The sequence below is a fragment of the Rosa rugosa genome, chromosome 7, assembly GCF_958449725.1.
Source record: "Rosa rugosa chromosome 7, drRosRugo1.1, whole genome shotgun sequence".
In the NCBI taxonomy this organism is placed as follows: Eukaryota; Viridiplantae; Streptophyta; class Magnoliopsida; order Rosales; family Rosaceae; genus Rosa; species Rosa rugosa.
This window is the reverse complement of record NC_084826.1, coordinates 2,368,189-2,391,162: the sequence shown is the minus strand read 5'-3', so window position 1 is coordinate 2,391,162 and position 22,974 is coordinate 2,368,189. Positions and strand designations below refer to the sequence as shown.

Genomic DNA, 22,974 nt, shown 5'->3' with positions numbered 1-22,974 from the left:
CCTAATCCTATCGATGAAATTGTTGTGTTTGGTTTGACTCAGAGGATACTAGCTAGACCTCGATGCGACTTAATTGATTGTTGGATTCTTTTTGAGTGATTGTTTTTATTGCATCATTATGAAAGATGTGTGCAGTAGAGTTGTTTATGGTTTTGAAAATAGTATTGGGTGACCAAGGTTCGATCCTTGGTGTTGTTGTTGGTTAAACAAACAGGAAAGAAAACATGCACACCATCTTATTGAGTTTATATTACAAAAAAAAAAAGAAAAAAAAAAAAAAAAAAAAGGAAAACGAGGACTATGCTGTACTAAGCCTAGTCAGCAGCTCCGGATGGGTTGAGGCTGAGCTCAAGAGAAACTGGAGATCCACGGTTGTAACCGCCTGAGCCACCGAAATAGTAATCATGTGCACTACCTTCCTCGGAAGTAGTCTTCAGGTTACCAAAGACGTCCTCGCCGTGCACGGGGAACAGAGGAAGAGTTTGAACCTCCTGGTGATCTCCTCCTCGTTGTTGCAGGGATGTTTGTCCTCCTGTTGTGCCAAAAGAGTTGGACTGGTATTAGTGTTGAAGTGTGAGGAAGAATATGAAACAAAATTTAAATCAAGAAATCCTTCATTACCAGTAGAATAGGTGGAACCAAAGTTGAGATCAATGGATCTACCATCATCAGTAGAACTAGTGGACCCAAAATTGATGTCAATGGATCCACCAGCTGGCCCAAAATTGATGTCGATGGATCCACTAGCACCAGTAGAACCAGTGGACCCAAAATTGAGATCAATGGATCTACCAGTACCAAGAGAACTAGTTCCCATGGGCACTGGAGCAGCCTGATTACACCTATTCATCTGCTTCTCTCGAGCCCTGACGTTCTGGAACCAAAAGTAAATGTTCTTACCCTCAACATACCCATACTGGTTCAGCTGGAGACAGATCTCGTGAATCTGCTCTGTAGTTGGGCACTTAAATCCCTTGACATAGTAAAGATCCTTGAGGATTCTTATTTGTTCTGGAGTAGGAATCCACCTGGTACGGCTTCGCCAGAAATCCATGTTGGCACTACTTCCAGCTGCTTGGGTGTTTCCTCCCTCCTCTGTTGGTTGCTGTTGTTGTGGTTCCATTTGTTGCGGGGTTTGGAGCTCCATTAGTTGCAGAGTTCGTGGCTCTTGGGTCATGGGGTGAGAGGATGTGGAAATCGAGGAATACATGGTTTAGTGTTTGAGGGAGATTTTGTTAGAAGGATTGGAGTTGTTGAACTGGTGATTGGAGATCTGAGATTCTCAGAGGAAAGATGAGATCGAATCTTCAAATGGAAGAAAAGATCTGAGAAAGAAGGATTGAAGATTTGGAGGAAAAGATTGAAGATCTGAAAGTTCAGAGGAAAGATGGGATTGAATCAACTAGATGGGAGAGAAGATCAGAAGAGAAGGATTGAAATTGATGAAGAAAGGATTTGAGAAGAGAAAGGCTGAAGAGTTGAGAGAGAAAGGCTTGAGCTCGGAAGAAAATTTCTTTTCTTTTGGAGTGAACAGTTTTTCCCCAGAATGCACCTATTTATAGAACAAGGTGAGCAGATCTCCACCGTTGGATGAACGATCTCAGAATTTGAATCCACGCGTTGGATTAAAGTCATCCGAAAACCCGGAAAAGTTGTTGGCGCGTGGAGAGCGTGTAAGGGGACAGGCCGAACCTCGAGATGCTGTGGCAGACAGCTTTAGCCGAAAGCAGATTTGACTGCCGTAAATCACGGAAGGGATAAGCCGTGACACAAGTGGGCCGTACTTGGGCCTGTCTCGGATCAAGGCATCACTGTAGCTGTGGGTGGAGGCCTGATGGGCCGAGTTTCAGAAACAGTTTTGGACATGATGGGCCGAGTTTCTGAAACAGTTTTGGATGAGTTGGGCCGAATTGTTGAAACAGTTGAAACAGTTGGTTTAAATAAAAGGATTGGTATGGATAATAACGTGAGCAGCCGTGCTCGAGTGGTTGAGTGTACAGTTCGTGTACAAGAGGTCTGAGGTTCGAACCTCGCCTCTCGTTTATTTTTATTATGTTCGTTTATGACATAATAAGTATAAAATTTGTACACATTATATTAAGCACAGCTTGTGCTCCAGTGGTTGGGGGACAAAGGTTTCGTGCGGCAGGTTGAGGTTTCGAACCTTGCCTTCCCCGTTATTTTATTTATGTCACTTATGACATAATAAATATAACACGTGAGCATATATTAGTGAAGGCAGCTCTTGCTTCAGTGGTTGGGAGCAAAACCTTCGTGTTCGAGGTCGGGAGTTCGAACCTTACCTCTTACAAATATTTTTGGATCTCGTATATGCTTGATATACGGACGTATATACGGTATGTACGGTATACATAAGTATATACGGTCTGTACGGTATGCATACGTATATACAGTTGTACGGTATGCATACGTATATACGGTCTGTATGGTATGTATACGTATATACGGTATGTACAATTTCATACCGTAGCCGAGCTGGAAGTTGGTGGGCCGATTGGTAGGCCCAAATAGTAAGCCCAATTGTTCGGCCCGATTGGTAGGCCCAAATGGTAGGCCCAAATGTTAAGCCCAATCGTTCGGCCCGAATAGTAGGCCCAAATGTTAAACCCAAAGTGGTTTGGGGCCGGTTCGAAATGTGGATGGTCCGATTTCTTCAGGCCCAATTGGCCAGCCCTAGTGCTTAGCCCAAGGATTGAGCAAGCCCAAGTCATCATCATTGGGTGACATAATTTATTGGCGTACTTTTGGGGATGATTTGTTTTGAGTGATGCATCTCTATGGTTGTGAAGAGTGGTGCATGCTTAAGTTTTACTATGGAGATTTACCGTGATGCTAATTGAGTAGCGAAACACTTTGTGGGAGTGATTACTGTGCTTGTATGCCAGTACAGAGTGATGATCTATGTGAAGATCTATGTGATGATCTATGTGAAGATCTATGTGAGGATCTATGAGATGATCCATGTGACGATTTTGTGTATGTGATGTGGAGTGTTGTTGAACAGTTGTTTTGTGAATTTACATTGTGATGAAGGGATTTAGTGGCCATAGGAATGTATTTTTATACAAAGGATTGTGGCTTTGTAGATTACTACAGATTTGGAAAAGATGGAGATTCTATGATTAGGTCAACCTTAATCGAGAGGAATTGACTTACGCTTAAATTTCGGGACGAAATTTCTTTAAGGAGGGTAGATTGTAATACCCCGAAAAATCCAAATTAAATTCTGTGGATTTTTAGAAATGATTTCACGATAGTGGGAGCGAGTACGAGGCTCGGAGGAATTGTGGAATTAGTTCGAACGATTAATTTTCGAAAAAACGAACGTTATTTAGGGGGTCTCAAAAAGTGACTTTTTATACATTGGGAATTTGGGAAAACTTCCTTCATGAAAGTTGTAGAGGACATTAAACCGAGTGCGTGCATATGTGGTACGTAAAAATCGGAGTTCGTATGCGAAAGTTATAAGCAAAATATGAAAGTTACTGTTTATGGTAGATTGGTATAAATTTGAAATGTTACTGTAGCCAGGTAACTTTTCTTTCTTTTCTCTCTCCTTCCCCCGTGCTCTCTCAGTCTCTCTCTTCTGCAACTCTCTCTTTCTCTCTTCTGCAACCTCCTCTTTCACCACCTCTAGACCACCAAATGGCGAGCTGCGAGCATCGATAGACTCGTCTCTTCCTCCTTATCACGCATGTGGGAGTTGTTTACGACGATTTGGCCGGAAATGTGGAGATCGAAGCCAACATTTTTACTGTAGCAAATTAGTCAACGCCGATTTCCGGCCACCTCCAGTCATAAACCCAGGTCCATTAGAAGCGCCTTAAGCCGCTCTTCATGCTCGCCAAGTCTCATAACCCAGATCGAAGCATGGAGGAAGAAAGCATAATTGGAAAATTTCACTGTACATCGGAGTGCTTAATTGTTCGGCTACTTCAAGGTATTTTCTGACTTTGTCACAGTTGAGAAAGTGATTGGAAATGTTGAGATGATGCTGTGGATGAAATTTGGTGGCCAGAGGAGGTGGTTGACCGCCGCGTTGACCGCCGTTGACCGCCCACTGACCGCCGCTTGTGGCGGCGTATTCGACCATATTTTGAGTTTTTATTATCTAGGTGATGATCTACGCATCCTTACGAGCGTTTTGATATATTACAAGGTCATTTTAGAAAACGTTGATAAATAGTGAATTTATGTTTTGACGTTACTATTTAACGTTTTTACGTTTTATCTTCGGTTTACGATCTGTGAGGATCTGACCATCGGTTTTACTTCAAATTTGGATATGATGATCTTATGACTGTCCCAGTGGCTTTGTGTGGTCATGGGCGAAGATCCGACCGTTGGATCTTCGTATAAATGTAAAACAATGATTCGGAAGGCGATTCGTGAGAATCCGACCGTCAGATTTTCGTATAATTTTATGGAGATGTTTGTTAGAGTGATTCAAGAAGATCTGACCATTGGATCTTTGTGATAATTTTGGAGGATGATCCTAAGGGCGATCCGTGAGGATCCGACCGTTGGATCATCGTATAATTTTGATCCGACCGTTGGATCATCGTATAATTTTGATCCGACCGTTGGATCATCGTATAATTAGGATCCGACCGTTGGATCATCGTATAAATTCGATCTGACCGTTGGATCATCATTAAATTAGAATCCGACCGTTGGATTTCCGTATATGTGTGGTTTATGAATGATTGCTAAGTTAAGATCGTATCTGACTAGGTGATTGACGGTTTGAGTTGGTGGACGATTGTGGATCGTATTTTGAGCTGAATTGAAGACGCAGCGGGATTATCGAGGTGAGTAAACCTCACGTGGTTCATATTACGAACCCAATACAATTAATTGCTTTATTTTGTTGCAATCATATGAACTATTGTTGGTGTTACTAGACATTCCTGTGTGAATGTCTGTATATATATTATTACGTGAAATAATATGTATTGTTGGAGTTGTGTTGAGTTATTGTTGAGAAACAATATATTGTGAGAGATATTGAGTTTATTGTTGAGAAACAATATATTGTGAGAGGTGTTGAGTTTTATTGTTGAGGAACAATAAATTGTTGTGATCTGTGGAGATCACTAGGTCACGAGGTGACCATGGCATCTATTAGTGAATCACGCTCTCGTACCGGGCTGGTGGTTATTAATAGTATTAAATCGTAATCACGTCTGTGGCCGGACGAGTGGTTACGTTCAGTTAGAGCTCTAGTCTGTCTGCCAAATGTGGAGTGAACTTATGAGTGAAATTGAGAGTAACTCATAAGTGTCAATATATATATGGTAACCTTATGAGGGAAATTGAGAGTAACTCATAAGGGTCTATATATATATATGAGTCTGTCTACCAAATGTTGGGAAATCTTATGAGCGAATTTGAGAGTAACTCATAAGTGTCTATATATATATATGAGAGTGAGTGATCTTATGAGCTAAATTGAGAGTAACTCATAAGTGTCTATATATATATATGAGAGTGAGTGATCTTATGAGCTAAATTGAGAGTAACTCATAAGTGGCTATATATATATATGAGAGTGAGAAAGTAACGTGGGTTTGTGGTAGTCTTGAAATCTAATAAATCAACAGTTCTTTCTTGTTTACTCATACTGGCTGTAAAAAGCTTACCGGGTTTTGTGTTGTTGCAACTCCCGGTACACTATTCAAATTGTGTAGCGGGTAATCCTACAGGACAGGAGAACCAGGACGGTGATCGTGCGGTTAGAGCAATTGTTAGAGTTTTACAACAATTGTAAGTTGTGAGGTGTGTTATGCTCATTTGAGCTTTATAATATATTGTGAGAGTGAATTGTAATAATGAACTCGAAGTTTCGAGATTTGGTTTTTTGTAATTGTAATTATTCAGGTTTCGGATTTGAATTTATTATTCAAAATTCGGGGCGTGACATATATTTTATCACATTCTCAACACGCCCCCGCACGTGTGGCAATTTCTCAAGCCATACATGTGGACAAGTTATATTGGGTGACGGTGAGCACGTGTGACCATCGCTGAAACCAAACACGTGGGTAACCTGGCTCTGATACCATGATAAAGTAATCTGGGGTTCACATCCAAAACCAATTGGCAATGGATGGAGTGGCCCAAACCCTTATAAACCCATAAGCAAAGTTATATTTTTCCAATGTGGGAGTTATATTTTATCACATTCTCAACAAATTTAACAAACAAAATTCTATTTTGTGGAGACTTCGAGTGGATTGGTTTAATTGTCTTCATTTTACTCCCTCTATTCAATTTTGCTTATCTCTTGTTTATAGAGAGGGCAATGCTTTGGCGTATAAGCTTGAGAATTATGATGCACTTCATGAAGGTTTTATGTGGTGAATTCTTTGCCTAGTTTCCTAGCAAGTACTTATGGGTGTGATTTGCCTCTTCTTTTCTGTTGTTGGGTTTAGCCGTTTAGGTTTATGTCCCTCAACAACTTTTTATTATTAGTTTACTTTTCAATAAAATGGCCGGGGAGACCGGAAGTGAACTTCCAGAGTGTGGTAGGTAGACCACTCTCCTTCAGAATTGAGGATGAAACTAATTGTCTGCATTCAAAGAACTAATATTACTTAATCTCTGCTTATTTAAAATAAAAATATAAAAAAATGCTTCACAATATATGTCTATCACGATGAGAATATGAGGCGTACTCAAGGAAAGCAATTTGAGAGCATAGACGGCAAGAGATGGAGGAAATTATCAGCCGGCGAAATAGCATTGTTTTTTTTTTTTACTGCAGAATAGCATTGTTAATCTTCTTGTTATGCTAAACTTATTTGTCATAAGCTAAAGTTGATATGCAAAATAAAAGTACACAACAATGTAACCAGAGACAATGATCCTTATGCATGGGAATCTTCTTGAAGCTTGATTAATGTCTTACAATGCAGTTTATGACCCAAAATAAATAAATAAATAAAAGCTTACAGTATGTGATTCAGTCTGCCATCAATTAACGTTACGTAGTCGTGTACAAGCATGTTTCTATGCCCGGCAATCCGGCATCTATGATATATTTGACGTACGTGGTTCTTTGCACTGTTTTGGATCTTGCTTCCAAATAATTGTTTTGGTCACACTATCGATATCAAAATTTGACAAGTAGTCGCCTGACCTATATGTAAACAATGTAAAGAGCTTCGCATTTAGTAGGAAACAATATGTGTGGCCGCTTCACGTACCCCACCAACAATACAGAAAAAACAAATTAAACATAAAGGGAGACATCAACCTTACCCTTCCAAGTAGGAAGGAACAATAGAACCTGATAAAGAGGACCCCTACTCCCCCCCAACACGGGAGAAGAAATCAAAGGATGCAAGAGTGCAGTGGGTCTTTTTTAGTTTATTATTACATGGATAGGTTGACAAACGCTTCCAAATTAAGGAGATTTCTAGCTAAATACTCCGATTCTCAGATTCTTCAAAGAAATTGAAAATATGGGTCTGCCATGAAGTCTTCATTACTGTCTGTGTTTGTGGTTCTGATCATAGGTGATTCATTAACACCCTTAACATTGTCGCTCTCAAGTGGAAAGAGCTCCAGCGTTTGAGTTTCTAATCTTCTTTCTGCTCCTTTGTAAATATTGGGTGCACTCAACACCGTACCGTAATCATAATCATAATGGGGATGATGATAGTCCAAGAGCTTTGGGTATATTAATGTAGCTGCGCGTGCTTCCGAGGTCTGTGTAGCCGATCGAATAGGATTGCTCCTCCAATTGACCGGAGTAAATACCCGTCACCATGCTCATCCTCTTCCGCAACCCTGGAGATAATTCCTGCGGACTTACAGTAACAAATGAAACTCATGCACGTACGTACATGTAATGTAAAAAAGTAAAAATTCCTAGCATTCAATCCATTTCTATCTTTTCTTGAGATTTTGGTTAGATACAGTTAGGTCTAAGAACCGCATACGTTAAGAAAATGATATATACCTGATCAGCAAGCAGAACACCGCAGTTTGATAGTGTCCATTTATTCTGGTGCTCAATTTCAAGAGTACTTGACCTTCTCAGTCCTGCAGCTGCAAGTAGACAATTTCGATACTTGTGATTTATCTGTTAATTAATTTTTGAGCTTGAGCAATCGTGAAACTCATATAGAAACAAATTTTACAACCTATTTTGAAACTCGAGTACTCAATCATTTAACCTAAAGGAGGTGGCCTCACCGGCCTAGTGTTGAGCCCTAGTTCCATACTATTTGGGGAGAGATGAAAACATATTTAATACAGTACAGTCCCAAGACCAATACCTCCTGCAGATTCTTTGTTACTCCAAAGTTGTTGTTCCTTAGAGTGATACTGACGCATGGACATGAGTTCTCTTCGTCTCTTCTGCCTCTCCCTCGCTCGGTGGTTCTGAAACCAGTAGAAGACATTCTTGCCTTCAATCTTTCCAAAGTGTCGAAGCCGTGCAGTCACTTGTCGGATTTGCTGTGCCGTCGGTGTCTTTAATCCATGTCCGTACAGCTCATCCAGAACCCGTAACTGCTCTGGGGTTGGATTCCATTGGGAACTTGGCTGCGAAGCTGCAGAGGAGGGTTGGTGACCATTATAGCAATAATCACCGCCACTTCGGCCTTGTGACGACGTCACTCCAACCGCTGTATGAAATAATTAATTGTTTTACTATATCCCATGTCAACATCTTCAAAATTAAAATTTAACTAAGAATTTTTACTAAGTACCCTGATCATGCTGGTGGTGGTTGAATGATAACACATAACTTTGGGTCATGTTGGAAGTAGCGGTAAGCTTGGGAGTGAATGCTAATTCTGCAGCGGGCTCATGAAGATTTGCAGCTTTGATCGAGTAGTAGTCATCCTCATGCATATCCTGATTATTGTTCATGTTAGGCTTTCTAAAACCACCGCTGCTCGACCAGGGATTCTTTTGACTCGGGATTATTCAAATAGCATGAACGATAAGTCCAACTAGATAAGGGGGAATCTTTAAGCTAGTAGAGCTGAGAAGGATGCGGAGAGTGTGCATGCGCACCTATTATATAGCAGTTCTATTTTTTGTTGTGGAATTCACTTTTCGGTCACATATCGGTAAATTGACTATTAGATTTTTAGGTCTCTATGAGTGTATCATTTATGTAATTTTTAGACAAATCAAAAATCGTTAAGGTATTTATAACTGTAATTTACTATTATGAATATGAATGGTTCATGCTGGCAGATTCAGTTCGGCTATTGATTTGATATAATTGGTACTTTAACGATTATCAATTTAATTGAAAATTTGCATAAATGATATATACATGGAGACCTAAAAGCTGTAAGGATTATAGTGATGGTCAAGATGGTCAAGGTTCACAAGTCTTACGAGTAAGCAAAGCAATAGCTGTGGCTACTAAGGATGACACGTGTGATGATCAGAGTGGTTGTCAGAATTAGTTACTATAACTAATTAGCTGAGTTTGTTAGAGTAAAACATAATTTGTTAAGCCTAATTCTATATAAAGGCTATGTAAGAATCCCGTGGACCATTCATTCAATATTAGTCACTATTCTTCATCTTCTTCACTCTCTTTCTCTCTCTTACTTCTCTATAAACTCCAGATCTTACATTTCAGCATGGTATCAAGAGCCATGGATCGATCTTTCTAAGCTTTTAGATCTTCAATTTCAAGTGTTCTAAGCCTTCAATTTCATTTCAGCTTCTCTGTTCCTAACAATTTCTTCTTCGATCTCTCAATCTTTTCTTCTTCGATCTCTCAATCTTTCTTCTCCGATCTTATCAAGATTCAAGTTTTTTGTTCTTGAGCAACAATGGTGGCTACTGCTGTGACTCTTCTTGCTAATCTCTCAAGCATCGTCTCGGTCAAACTCGATCACAACAACTATCCCACATGGCATTTTCAGCTGTATTCTCTGCTTTGTGGTCATGGCCTTCTCAAGTTCGTGGATGGTACTGTTTCTTGTCCATCACTGTCACGCCCCGAATTTTGAATAACAAATTCAAATCCGAAAACATGAAACTCAACTAACCTGTTCAAATGCTCAGATTTTTTTTTTTAAATTAAACCAAGCATAGAACCACACGTATTTCAATTCTGAGAGTTTACAAATAACCGAATATCAATTCAATATGTAAACACACTCACCAACTCACTACACAGCGGAAGACTACAACTATAAGCACTTTCTACGTCCCCGTTCTCGGAAAGTCCACCTTGGCTTCGATGATGAATAATCAATATTCTAACCTGTAGGATTATCAGCTACACCGTTTGAATAGTGTACCGGGATTGCAACAACACAAAACCCGGTAAGCTTTTGACAGCCCGTATGAGTAAAAAGAAAGAATGGTTGATTTATTATAACACAATACTTTTAACTCAAGTAACAACCAACAATTTCAACATCCACCAAGAAAACCACAATCTCAATAATCGATCACCAAAATCATTAACTCCAAATCATTTGAAATCTCAAACAAAGAAATCAAATGAATCACTCATCTCTCCTCTTAACAAGATGTATTTATCCCCACAATACGGAATAATATTTCTCAACATTCTACGAGTCTCACCCATCACTGCACTCCCCAATTAAACTAATAAGAACATTAATCATGCATAGAAAATTAATTCAGGAAATAACCAACACGCATAAAATCAGAAGTCATAGTAATCCCTGCATATAATTTAGTTCAGGAGATTACATTAAAATCAAACAATAAAATGAAAAAGAGAAATAAACGGGAAATCGAACCATAGAAATGATCAAGGAAAATAAATAGAGATAATAAACAATATAACCGAAAAAGAAGAAAAGAGAAAAAGAATAGAAATTTAAACAAAAGAGTTAACAAGGAAATTAATTAAAGACATCATCAACTCACACTAATAAATCCATCCAAAACTCAACACCTTTTACCAAAAGGACTCTTACAAGTCACATCGTGACAAAATCATAGGAAATGTTAACCTAACAAATCATTATGAAAATCCGGTCCAACCTGGACACGTTGGCAAACAGACTAGAGCTCTAACTGATCGAAATCACTAACCGGGCCAAAGGCGTAATTACGATATATTGCCTGAGGTCACAACCTGCAACCCCGGATCCTTAGGCCAACCTGACCCTTAGATCAAAACATTTAAACGAGTCGCACTGGACCCAAAATGTTAAATCAAATCAAACGGAGAAATCACAACCTGTGACTCTCAAATCCTCAGACCACCGGTCGTCAGATTAAAACATTTAAAATGGTCATACCGGACCTGAAAATGTTACCCAACCCAAAAGGAGAAATCACAACCTGCAACTCCCCAAATCCTCAAACACTTTTCAAAACAATAGAAATACCATTTCCCACCATATATTACTTTCCCGAAAGTTATATCCCAAAACAATAACAAACTCACTCATTACTCAAATCATTAAAATGAGAAATCACAACCTGTGACTCCCAAATCTTCAAACACTTTTTAAAACAATAGAAATACCATTTCCCACAACATATTGTTTCCCGAAAAGTCATACTTCAAAACAATATATGAACTCACTCACAAATATTGTTTGCATCACAATAATTCTACCAATACATATATGTTTCCGACATATGTAAATGTTCAATTCAATAATCTACATATCACAATGCCACACCATTCAGATATATATTTCATATAATATATATATATATATATATATATATATATATATATATATATATACGTAGTCGTCCCCTCAGGAATGACTACTAATACCAACTATAGTCCACACAAGAAAATTGTGAAATTCATTTTGTATAATTAAAATCATTTTACTTACCTATGAACCGTAGTTGATCATGTCCATATGTTTTAAAACAAATATTTATTCCATAAACATTTTTCACACAATTACGACAAAATAAATTAATTAAAAGTGCTCGGTTCGTAATATGAACCACGTGAGGTTTAATCACCTCTAATCCAGCTGCGTTTTCTTAACAGCCCAAAAGACAATTTTACAAATCGTCCGCCAAATCAATCCGTCGATCACCTAATCCAACAAGATCTTAACTTAGCCAACAACTCACAAGCATACTTATACGACGATCCAACGGTCGGATCGAAATTAAATGATGATCCAAAGGTCGGATCCTCACGGATTGCCTTTAGGATCATCCTCCAAAATTATCACGAAGATCCAACGGTTGGATCTTCCTGAATCGTCCTTGCAAACATCTCCACAAAATTATACTATAATCCGACGGTCAGATTCTCACGAATCGCCTTTCAAATCACTATTTCACAATTATACAAAGATCCAACGGTCGGATCTTCGCCCGTGACCACAAAAAGTCACTGGGACAGTCATACGATCATCATAACAAAACTACAAGTCCATCGGACGGTCAGATCTTCACAGATCATAAATCGAACGATTCGAAATCGAACGAAACGTAAAAATTCATAACTAAATCATACGAAATCCGAAAATTGCGTATAATATATCAAAATGATCGTATTGAAATATAGAATCTGAAAATGTACAGAAACCATATTTTTGATCCCCGGAGGTTGCCGGAAAGGGACGCCGGAGTTAGTGGCAGAGCCGCCGCCGACCACCGCCAATGGTGTCGGGGACGGGCTGCTCCTCTTCCTCTCATCATTCTTAACAACTTTCATAACTATCATGTAAGCTAAAAATGACCGGAAGTGGTTGAAATTACCTAAAACAGTCGAGGTGGCCGGAAATTTTCCAGAATCCGGCGAAAATTTGCAGAATTCGGTAAGGCTCGATTTCGACGTCAAAAATTCAATTTCAGGCTTCTATCCCTTCTGGATAGTTGTTAAGAAACTCAAGGTGAACTCACTGGTTCAAGAATCACAGAAAAATATGGTCTGTAGCTCGAGATATATCGATCGAAAGCTTCGGTGGTCGGATAAATTCCAGAATCGGGCGAAAATTTGCAGAATCCGGAAAGGCTTGATTTCGACGTCAAAAATTCAATTTTAGGCTTCGATCCCTTCTGGAGAGTTATTAAGAAACTCAAGGCGAACTCACGGGTTCAATAATCACTCAAAACGAAGCTCTACAACTCGAGATATCCGGATCGAAAGTTTCGGTTTCGTTCTTGCCGGGGTTGACTTGTAGCTGCTGATACGGGCTGCGCCGCCGTGCAAGGCTGCTTCTGGAGGCTTCAGGAGGTTGAGCAAAGCACGATGATGAAGTTTGGCAAGGATTGGTGGCCGGTAGCGTGAGATATCTAGATTGGAACTAAAACGCGCTCAAACCGGGCGGAGCTTCCCGCTGCCGCTGGCGGCCGTGTCGCTGAGCAAGGCTGCCTCTGGCAGCTGCGTGAGGCCGAGACGAAGCTAATGGAGGTGGTCCAACTCCGTTTGGTGGCCGGTGGAGGGAGAGAGAGACCGGAGAGCCTTTGCTCTGTTTTCGGTTTCGGTCGCGCAAGGGAGAGAGAGTTGTCTGCTAGTATGATTGAATGGGTATTCAATCATGCTTAATCATGAATGATGATTAAGACACCGGCCTTGAATCAAGGAACACCCTTCCTTTTAACAAAGGTGTTTGCCACCAAATGTTTTGATAAAAAGGAAAAAACCGGTTATTACAATCACAATATATCATATCTGATGATGGATCTCTAACCTCAACTCCATCTGACGACTATGAAGATTGGCTCGAGCAAGATTGGAATCTGGTATCTTTGCTCACTGCAACTCTCTCTCCTGAGGCTCTTTCTCATGTTGTAGGCTGTAATTCAGCTTTAGAGAACTACACTCAAAGATCGTTATGCTACTGTTTCTAGGGCTAATGTTGTTCAGTTGAAATCTAATTTGCAATCCATAGAGAAAGGGTCTGACAGTGTTGATAAGTACTTGCTCAGAGTCAAGAATGCTAGGGATCAGTTGTCTTCTATTGGTGTTAAGATTGCAGATGAGGATATTATGATCTTGATTCTTAAGGGTTTACCATCTGAGTTTAGCACAGTTAGAATGATGATTAAGGCAAAGCATGCTCCTATTTCTGTGTCTGAGCTTCGATCTTTGCTTCTTGCTGCTGAGTCTGAGTTAGAATGTGACACAAAATCTATGTCTATGACCTCTATTACTGCAATGGTGGCAAAGAATGGTTCTGTTGCTTGGAATTTTGCCTACACCTGTGCAAAATGGCTATAATGGCTTTGCTGCTTTTAATAATGGAGGCAGAGGTAATGGTGGAGGCTATAGGAACAATGGAGGAGGTTATAATGGGGGATTCAGAAACAATGGAGGAAATGGATTCAATGGGGGAAATGGAGGATTCAGAAACAATGGAGGCAATGGTTTCAACTCTGGTTGGAACAATGGGAATAGGAATGGGAATCAGCAGCAGTTTGGTGGAAATGGAAACAGAAACTTTGGTAACAATGGAGGTTTTGGTGGTTATAGGCCTCAGATTGTTTGTCAGATATGTGACAAACCAGGTCATTCAGCTCAGACATGCTGGCATCTCAGCAAGGTCAATGGTTCTACTTCAGCTTCAAACATTCTTGAGTGTCAACTCTGTGGCACAAATGGACACTCTGCAGCTGAGTGTAGTCAGAGACTTCAGTTTGCTAAACTACAAGGTCAACAATGTGCAATGACTGCTTCTTTGCAGCAGAATCATACAACTCCTAATCATGAAGTGTGGATCACAGATTCTGGTGCTTCTTCTCACATGACATCAGACATTCAAGTTCTCAATAATGTCACATCCTATTCCGCTGGTGATCAAGTTCAAGTTGGTAATGGTGCAGGTCTTGCTATCAAACATATTGGCAATGGTTCAATATTTCTTAACAAAAATGCTTTGTTAACACTTAGAAAAATATTACATGTTCCAAAGCTTGCTGCACAGCTTCTGTTTGTCTATCAATTATGCAAGGACAATAACTGCAGAATGATTTTTGATGAGTTTTCATTTTTCATACAGGACAAGGTGACGGGCAAGGTGTTGTTTCAAGGCCTCAGTGAGAATGGACTTTACCCTATACGTGTGTCAACCTCCAGAAATCTCTTCAACCCATCTTCCAATTCAGAGTCAGCTTTTCTTGGATCAAAGGTCACTCAGTCTCTATGGCATAAAAGATTGGGCCATCCTTCCAATGCTATTACATCATCCATGTTAACAAAGTCTAGAATACCTTTTCAGTCTGTTGAGTCATCTAGTGTTTGTGAGTCTTGTCTTGCAGGCAAGTTTACTAAACTGCCTTTTCCTACATCTTGTACTAGGTCATCTACACCTTTTCATACAGTTCATTCCGATGTATGGGGTCCCTCTCCACATGTATCCATTGAAGGTTTTAAGTACTATCTCACCTTCATAGATGATTGTACTCGATTTTGTTGGATTTTTCCACTACATAATAAAGCAGAAGTTTGTTCCAAGTTCATTGCTTTTCATTCCTTTGTGACAACTCAGTTTGCCTCTGTTATTAAAATTTTACAAACTGATGGTAGGGGTGAATACCAGAGCCATACTTTCCAGTCCTTTCTTGCTAAAAATGGTATTGTCCATCAAAAATCATGTCCATACACACCACAACAAAATGGACTTGCAGAAAGGAAAAACAGACATATTGTAGAAACTGCACTTACTTTGCTTCATCAGTCTTTTCTCCCTCCAAAATTCTGGTTCCATGCTTGTGCAATTGCAGTATTTCTTATAAACAGAATGCCTACGTCCACTCTCTCTATGTCTTCTCCCTTTGAGATGTTACACTCAAAACCACCTTCTCTGGAGTCATTAAAAGTCTTTGGATGTGCTTGTTTTCCCTTAATCAAGCCTTATAATTCAAACAATCTCCAAGTCAAAACTGTCAAGTGCATCTTTTTGGGGTATGCACCAGGGTATAAGGGTTTCATTTGTTTTAATCCTTCCAATTCCAAGTTCATCATTTCTCGACATGTTGTGTTTGATGAGTCCTCCTTTCCTCATCAGTTTCTTAGTTCATCATCTGAGCCTACTTCATTTACATCATCATCTTCTCATCCTGTGCAAGTTATCCTTATACACCCTTCTAGGAATAAAACTTCAAGTTCCACAGTCCATTCTGCACAACACCTAGCCACACCTGTCCTCCCTGCATCAACACAAGATCAGCCTTGCTCAAGTCCAACACCTGTCTCAGCAGTACAACCTCAGATTTCAGTGCCTTCTAATGTAGGGCAATCTCAGAATTCAGTGTCTCCTATTGTAGGGCAACTTCAGCTTTATGCTCCTCATTTTTCTGATATCGATAAAACTGTTCCCAGTTCTTCAAGTGATTTTGTTCTTCAGCCTGGAGAAGTGTATATTCCTATCTCAGCCGTTGAGATTCATTTGAATCCTCCTTCTACAGAAACAGCTGGTATTATATCTACCTTCATTCCTCAATCTGAGATTTCTAAAGTTTCTGTTAAGCCTCATGTCATGACAACTAGAAGTAAGAATGGAATATTCAAAAAGAAGGCATTTGTTGCTTCTGCATCGTGTGACCTCAATGCTATATAACCTTCTTCGTATAAAAAGGCTATGGAAATACCAGTTTGGCAGCAAGCAATGCAAGAAGAATTTGACGCATTAACCAAACAAGGAACTTGGATTTTAGTTCCTCCTCAAGTCACTACTAGAATTTTGTTCATAGACATCGGTTCTGGACCGATGTTAAACTAATTTTCGACCGATGTCTTAGTGGGTGTAGAGAAAAGTATAGACATCAGTATAAGCGCGTTTTCAACCGATGTCCCAGACAACAACCAACATCGATTCTAAAAAACAAATCGATGTATAATCGTTATAATCATCATATTTTTGTATGTTAGGTATGTCTAATTCTTCATATTTTCACATTTTATGCTTAATAAAGTATATGTCGAACAATACCTATGTGAACATTTGCATCGATTTCTATTCCAGAAGCGATGTCTAGTACACTTGTAGACATCAGTTGCCATGAGTATTGTTTGTTCGTGGGCATTTTTACATGTAGCTTGGCACATTATTTTCTTAGGAACGATGTCTGTATCTTTAGGCGTCATCGGTTTTTTTTTAAGGACTGATGTTTCATTTAACACAGCACATCGTTTTCATTTAAGCAAAACGATGTTCAATGGTTTTATATACATCGCTTGCTTTTTCTAGAACCGATGTGTTGTTTCATTGTAGACATCACTTTTGTTTTGTAAAATCGATGTGCACTAGTTTTGAGTACATCGGTTCTGCGGACACAACTCGATACATTAATAATCATAAGACATCGATTTTCATTTTGATACTGATTTCTAAACTCTCAAGTGACTTCGTTTTCCTTGGCATTACTGTTTTGTTATGCTTTTATATACTTCACTTCATTTTGACAAGCGTGATGAGCTAAGTTTGCATCTAGCTGCTGCTAGGAAAAGAAATGCATTTCATAATCATCCAAAAATTGGGGCTTTCCATTAATTTTCTTTCCAAATTCATGATTGAACATATGTCACAAAAGAAAACCCCAAAACCTACAAAGGCTAGCCTAGAAACATATGAGCAACAATCTACAAAATTTCAACACCAAACTTTGCTTCAAAGCAAAAACTAGCCTTGCTCAAAATTCATCTTGGTAGTCAAGTGCAAGAGAAATATGTATTAAGCTAAAGGTTCACATGAAGTGAAGTTAACAGCGGTAACCAGACCAATGTGACTAGATCACCTTATCAGGCTTGCCCATCCATTTCACTTCACACCCTAGCTCTTCATATTTGGCAGCCAAATATTTCACAACTTGTAATCCAAGGCCCTGCAAGAGAATGACAAAGTCAGTTTCACAGTGCAACATAAACGTAATGACAGTGATTTTTGGTATTACTAAACTCAACAAAAAAAATATAAACCCAACTGATAGTAGTGATATAAGTGCGAAAACAAGCAATTATATGAAATTAATAATATTTCATCCAAAAAAAAAAAGGAACAACAAATGAAACCTCCTTTTCCTTTATTTATCTTTTATTTATTCGGTAAAGATGGGCTTTTTCTGTTCCATTGGCAAGCATACCTGAATCAGTTGTTGAGCCGCCTGAACCTGTGATGAGGTGCCTTTTATTTCCACTGTAATTTCATCAGGTAGTCCCCTGCTCTCTTGTACAGTTAACAAGGCTCCACTACTACAATGAATAAATTCAATACTCCTTCCTTCAACCCCAATAATGTCCTCAGCATAAGACAGAGGAATTTGCATTGTTTGCATAATCTGATTATAGAATGCAGCAGAGAAAATACTGTTAACATAGAACAGAAAAATACCCCAATGATGTCCTCGGCATAAGACAGAGGATTTGCATTGTTTGGGTAATCTCCCTATAGAATGCAGTAGAGAATATATTGTTATCAAGATTTCATACATAGAACAACAAAATACAAGACTACTGAAGCAGAATCAATCTCAAGATTACAGGTTTCTTATTTCTTGTGTAGCCCTATTCACACTAATAGTTGTTTCATGAACAACAACAGAAATTCAGAGTATATATAAAGAAACTGGCATATGCAACACAGCCTGACACATTCTGGCACTATAGGTTTCCAATATATTGACAACAATGTTTCACAATATCCCCTACATCAAGACATTTGTTCTCAAATACACCGAGTCCTTTTGTAAAACATACAACTTCATAGTGAGTGCACGACCTCAGAGGCAGCATAAAATGGAACCTCTTCTGCCAGAACAAATATTAGGTATCAGATGCCTTGTTTAGAGAAGTAAGAATATCATTCATTCGAAGAGGCAAAAGAACTTGAGAACAAATGACAACTAAGGATAACAGGTATAGAAAATACTGGAATCTAGATCACCGATTGCAAATCTAAGCTTTAAAAGTAAAGCACAAAAGAAAAGAATGGAAACTTAAATACAAGAATCATTTTAGTTCCAAATTTCTGTAAGTGACTCCTTGCTAATTTGAAACGGTGATAACCACATAAAATAGCTACATGATAATTATACTCTGCATTGGAGAAAAAAGGATAAGACTTGAACACTGGTAAGACAATGAAGATAAGATACGGAAACCACTGATATTTTACTGATTAGAGAAAATCAACACTGTGCCACACTAAAAGCATACCTCCAGACAATACTCGCATAGAAGCAGCGGTACTCTCCTGTATAGATTTGATTAATGATCCTTGTTTTCCAATTAAATTAATCGCTTGTGTGGATGCTACCAACAAACGGATGGAACAGAATGCAACTCCAGCAGCACCAGACAACTCTGCCTCGCCTGCACTCTCAGATAATCCAGCGACACGTTTGAATACTCTTATTACAGCATCCATTGCAGGGGAAAGAAGAGCCTCTGGCTCTTCCCTTCCGGAGATCAGCACCTAAGTAAACAGATTGTATCAGAAATGTTGTGACAAAGAATGATACCAATGTAGACATTTAAGTCAAATTGCTAGTTGAGGTGACATGTATCCATGGAAGGTTGCTAACGTGTCAATCTCAGACGCAGAGCATGAAAAGCATTCAATACACACCCTTATTAGTTTTCTAAACTCTTGAAAAGTGCAACTAGAGAATTGCAGACTTGTCAAATCTACAACAGAACTGCAAACTGTAACTTTTGGAGGTCTTTCCTAAACTTACTAATATCTTGTTTTCAAGTAAAAAAGTTGATATAACAAATAATTATGTAAGCTAAATAACCTATTCAAAATCAGATTTATGTTATACCATTTTGGAGTACTAATATAATTTGATGATAACACCAAAAGTAAATACATCATCAGTTAACTAAGCAACCTGCAAACCAACTAACCAACAAATGAAATCACACACAATTGTATCTCAATTCCCACGCAAGTGCAAAGAAGAACTACAACCAGAGAAACAGTGATAGAACCACATTGAGATTAAGGAATTAAGTTTCCCATGGGAAAGGAAGTATAAAGCTAGAGATTAGCTCAAGTCTTTAATCATGCACAGAAAGCAATCCTTTTTTTCCATTAGCTTAATTAACTACTGAACATTAGCTATCACAACAGAAGCTTGAAAGATATCATCACTACCTAAAGATATCATCCTTTTTTTCCAGTTTGCAACATATTCTGCCAAGCCCAAAAAACAACAGTTTAAACCCCAAACAACTAATTGAACTACAAATAAGCTCACACAATAGTATCAATAAGCGAGAAATTCACCAAACCTAACGTTGTTGCCATATCACAGTAGCCTGATGAGATTAGCAACAACTTTGACAGTAGCAGGCTGCCATAGCTGAACGCTGTACAAACACAAATACACAATTAAATCCAGTAAACCATTAACCCGAAACCGCAATACAAATCGATACGAATCAGTGAAATAAAAGGCACAGAGGCTGAAAAAGACTCACGTGTGCTGATGAACAAAGTGCCTCACATAGTAGAAAACAACCTGAGAATCTGCAGCCTGCAAATTGCGAAAACTCCACATGCTCAAAAATTCGATCAAAGACAACAAATTAAGATAGGTCTAGGCAGTAACGAAGATGAGAATCGTACCGATCCAGAGCGACAGACGTAGACATTATCCATGAGCTGAGTGATTTTATCCGAGCACCGATTCTCAACATAGACACCTATAAACAGTACAAACAAGTATACAGAATTATAAATCAAACAACAATGGCGACGAATTTAGAAAATTTAAGCAGAAAAAGTTAGGGTTTTGATGAGAGAGAGAGCGACGACTGACCAGTGGAGACATAGTTCTAATACAGTTTCTCTACAACCGAATGATTCCAAACAAATCTGAAATCGGAAATTGAAAAATCCAGTTCACGATAGAGCTTAAAAGAAAAGCGAAGTATCACGAAGCTTACCCTTTCTACCGGCGAGCTTACGCTTTTCCCTGCAGAAGATCCTATAAACCTTGTCCTTCAACGAGCTCGGACAAAACGCTTTGGAGGGCGAACTGTGAAGAGTTGAAAAAGGTTTTGGAGGAAGCAAAATCAACTCGAATCCCTCAAGCAGAAGAAAGCGAATTTGGGTTTGGCAGGGGGAGGGCAGCAGCGGGAGTTGATGAGGACGTCGTCACCGTCGTAGTGGGAGGCGCGTAAGATGACGGACTGGACGGAGTCAATGCCGAATAAGCTGAGGACGTAGAAGAAGGAAGCAATGAGGAGCTCTAGAATGGCGGCGATCGAGTTCGAGTAAGCTTAGAGTCCAGAATGGAGGTTGAGTTTGGGAGGAGATCCAGTTTGGGGTGAGTTTAGAATGAAGGAGTCTCGCTAGGGTTTTCTGTTTCAGTTTTGGGGTCGGGCGCAAATTTTTTTCTAAGTGTGAAAGTTTTTAGATTTAGTACCCGCTTCTTCAATTCACTTAAAATACTTAGCGCGTTTTGCAAAAATAGGTTTCCGCAAATTTTCAAACAAAACTTTTAACACCGGTCATTTTAAGACCCGATGTTAATGATATACATTTAAATCGGTATTTTCGTAAAACGATGTTAGATTACGTTTTTACATCGTGTGCAAGTCTGACCGATTTAAAACATGCGATGTCTATGAACAGATTTTTAGTAGTGAGTTGATAAGAATTTGGTAAGTTGTAAGTGGGTTTTTAAGGTAAAGAGAAATTCGGATGGTTCCATTTCAAGGCAGAAAGCAAGATTGGTGGCAAGGGGTTTTAGTCAAGAAGAAGGAATTGATTATGCAGAGACTTTCAGTCCAGTTGTTAGGCATACAACTGTGAGACTTGTTCTTGCTATGGCAGCTCAATTTGGGTGGAAATTACATCAATTGGATGTTAAGAATGCTTTTCTTCATGGTATTTTGAAGGAAGAAGTATATATGTCCCAACCACCTGGTTTTGAGGATCCAAAGTGTCCAACTCATGTCTGCAAGTTACAAAAGTCACTTTATGGACTTAAACAAGCTCCAAGAGCTTGGAATGAAAGATTTACCTCTTTTCTACCTCAACTGGGATTCAAGTGTTCTATTACAGACCCCTCTTTATTCATTAAGAGTTCTGGTTCTTGTCAGGTATATCTACTCTTATATGTAGATGATATTATACTTACAGGCAATAGTGCTTCTGCAATTTAGTATGTTAAAGATGCTCTTCAGGAGGAATTTGAAATGAAGGATTTGGGACTATTACATTACTTCTTGGGATTACAGATTACCTATTTACCAAATGGAGGTTTATTCATTTCACAAGCTAAGTATGCAAAGGATATTCTTGATAAAGCTGGAATGACTGATTGTAATGCCAGCATCACTCCATGTTTACCTTATTCCAAGTTGCTCAAAGATGAGGGAGCTCCATTTAAAGATGTCAAAACATACAGGAGTATTGTAGGATGCTTGCAGTAACTAACTTTCACCAGACCTGACATTGCATATAGTGTCAATTCTGTGTGCCAATTTATGCAAAATCCAACTGAAGTACATTTTCTGGCAGTCAAGCGCATTCTAAGGTACATCAAAGGTACTATGAACTATGGTATTACTTTTAGAGCTGCACCATTGGAGTTAAGTGCCTATATAGACTCGGATTGGGCTGGTGACCCTAATGATAGAAGGAGCACAACAGGATTTGTCATATTTCTTGGTAACTGTCCAATCTCTTGGAGCTCACGCAAGCAAACTTCAGTCTCAAGGTCTTCAATAGAGGCCGAGTACAGAGCTATGGCCGACACTGCTTCAGAAGTTCTTTGGCTGCGACATTTGTTGAATGATCTTCATGTCAAGTTACCTTCTGCTCCTATATTACACTGTGACAATGTTTCAGCCTTGGCCTTTGCTTCGAATCCAATTCATAATTCCAAAGTCAAGCATGTGGAAGTGGATGTGCATTTCACTAGGGAAAAAGTGGCCAGAGGTGAGCTAGCTCTTCAGTTTGTTCCTTCCTTGCAACAGCTAGCAGTTATCTTGACAAAAGGACTTGATTCTCCTCAGTTCAAATATCTCTGCTCCAACCTGATGCTTGGTTCCCT

General features: G+C 39.1%; 1 long non-coding RNA gene across 7 annotated transcripts; it reads right to left on the bottom strand.

Moving 5' to 3' along the window:
- Positions 1-17,434: 17,434 nt before the first annotated feature.
- On the bottom strand, positions 17,435-21,549 carry LOC133720087 (uncharacterized). Of its 7 annotated transcripts, XR_009851682.1 has the most exons (9): positions 20,858-21,549; positions 20,731-20,786; positions 20,538-20,614; positions 20,390-20,445; positions 20,196-20,278; positions 20,064-20,102; positions 19,121-19,379; positions 18,049-18,243; positions 17,435-17,790 (listed from the first exon to the last, which is right to left on the bottom strand). It is a non-coding gene; the product is annotated as an uncharacterized LOC133720087 (long non-coding RNA). The 7 variants fall into 7 exon arrangements; XR_009851675.1 differs by having other exon boundaries at positions 20,731-21,549; XR_009851678.1 differs by having other exon boundaries at positions 20,201-20,278; positions 20,731-21,549.
- Positions 21,550-22,974: the final 1,425 nt, after the last annotated feature.